Below are 2,306 nucleotides of genomic sequence, written 5' to 3' on the forward strand. Positions count from 1 at the left end.
GCCTGCCGGGCTGTTATTTAATTAAATTTTTCCCCCCCCCCCTCCTTTTACGACACCCTCCCTTGCCTCTCCCAGGTAAGCGGCAGAACTGGCTCTGCAGCAGGAAGTGGAAGAGGCAGGCCCGGCACGGCACGGCACGGCCCAACGCGGCGGCGGCGGTGGGAGAGCCTCCCCGGGGGAGTGACACTTTGAAGCTTAAACTTCTCTGGAAATGCCTGCGTGCAGCTCGCTCCCTCTTTCGTAGGAAGCCGGGCTGCCTCTGCACGAGCCCCGCGGATAAGCAACTGTAGGGGAAACCCGGTGTCATTCCTAAACAGTGTGTCTCGCTGGGAAAGTCATCCTTTGCTTTTCCTCCTCGGTCGCTTACTGTCAGTGCCAAACGCTCAACCAGCTGTGATTCAGACTACTGAAGACAATCACATGATGGGTGTAAGGACTATATAAAGAACAAAACGAGGATTTCTCGTCTGTTTTTTCCCCCCCCCCCCCCTTAGGTTAGACTTCTAGACACTTCCAAGTTTCTCTCTACACCCGCAAGGAACAGAAACTGGCTCTTCCTACAAGCTGAAACCCTTACTTATTTTGCACAGCTCCTGGAAGCTGAGTAACGCTGGCGCTGCCGGCGCGGCGGGGTTCGAAGAGGCCCCGCTAAGTCACGCCGGCCGCTTCGTCGGCGCAGTGCCAGGCTCTGCAGCAGCGGGCCCCGGTGCACCCGCTGGCCGCAGCCGCGCGTCCCGGCCTACACCCCCTTCCTGACCCCCCGCTCTGCCCGCCTCCCGGCCAAAAAGCTCTTCCTGATCTTTAGCCTACATTTTCTTAGAGCAACCCTGGGAGGAGCCTGACTTGGCTGCAACTTCTGCATGGCTCTTCATCCTGCCGGCCGGCTTGATCAGCCAAGCCTGTTGCACGTAGGGATATCCAAACCGCCCCCGAGGCCCTCGCTCGGGCAGTGCTGCCGCTTCTCCTTCCTGCGCCCTTCCCATGGCATGGGGCCGGAGGAGGGAGCAGCCTGCCCGGCGTTCCTCCCCTGGGATGAGCTCACGGCCCTGCAAGGCGAAGCACTTACTTCCTCTCGCCGGGGAGCGACTGCCCACATTTCTGGAGGGAAAATTCAAGTGGCTGGGGGCAGCTCATGCCCCCAAGCTGAGCACTAAATATGATTTTATCATTGGCAGTGCAGTGACGCCCCGCAGCCTGAGCTTACCTTCTTCCTGGAGAACCCCCACGCCAGCCCTGCCATCCTGCTGACAGCCCTGACCTTCTCCTTCCCTCCCTCCTTTCCTGCTCCACCAAGGCGTGGGCCAGCAGGATACCAAGCCTCACTTTTGGGACGTCCCAGAGTTGTCCTTCGCTGCCCCCAGACCTCCCAGGCAACTCCTGCTCTGCCAGCAGGTCCCAGCCAGAGCCGGACACGACGGGCAGTCGGTGCTTGTGGCCAGAGAGGCTGTGTTGTGGCTGCAGCCATTGGAGTCAGCTCAAGGTTTCATCCCTCTGGTTTGGACACAAGCGTGGTGCCTCTGCTGCACAGCTGTTTTGCACCATGAACACCCCAACATCTGCCATTTTCAGCAGGGCTGCATGAGCCCCAGGCTGTGCCAAACCCAGCTCTGGTGGCTGCCCCGCTCGCTGGCCTCCCCTGCCAGCCTCCCCCTGGGAGAAGTGGTGGCCACGGTGGGAAAGGGAGGTGAGGGGCCCAAGGCCATACCAGGAGCCAAAAATCAGGGCGTTGGTGAATGTAGGCAGGGTGGGAGCGGGGAGGGAGAGCTGCTCTGGGGGGCGCCTGGCCTTCCTGGGGCGTACATGAGGGACTTGCATAGTGTTTGTAGTGTATCGACCAGCTCCTCGGGGAGTGCAGGCAGCCATGGCTGGGCATGGGGACTTGGCGGGCAGTCTGTCCCACATGGACATTGCATTGGTACTCATATTTGGGGGATTTCTTTCTAGAGGCCTCTGCTGTGCAGCCATCATGGAGCCTTCATGCAGTGGAGCAGCCTCCCTTGCTGACCATGGGTATGGACAGTCTTCTCCCATTCTCCACTGGTCATACCCTGGACACTGGGCTGCAACACCCAGCAAACAGCAGTGGCTTTCTCTCTACACCCGCAAGGAACAGAAACTGGCTCTTCCTACAAGCTGAAACCCTTACTTATTTTGCACAGCTCCTGGAAGCTGAGTAACGCTGGCGCTGCCGGCGCGGCAGGGTTCGAAGAGGCCCCGCTAAGTCACGCCGGCCGCTTCGTCGGCGCAGTGCCAGGCTCTGCAGCAGCGGTCCCCGGCGCGCCCGCTGGACGCCGCCGCGCGCTCCG

This window comes from Egretta garzetta, unplaced genomic scaffold, assembly GCF_000687185.1.
Source record: "Egretta garzetta isolate BGI_Z169 unplaced genomic scaffold, ASM68718v1 scaffold18, whole genome shotgun sequence".
Taxonomy (NCBI): Eukaryota; Metazoa; Chordata; class Aves; order Pelecaniformes; family Ardeidae; genus Egretta; species Egretta garzetta.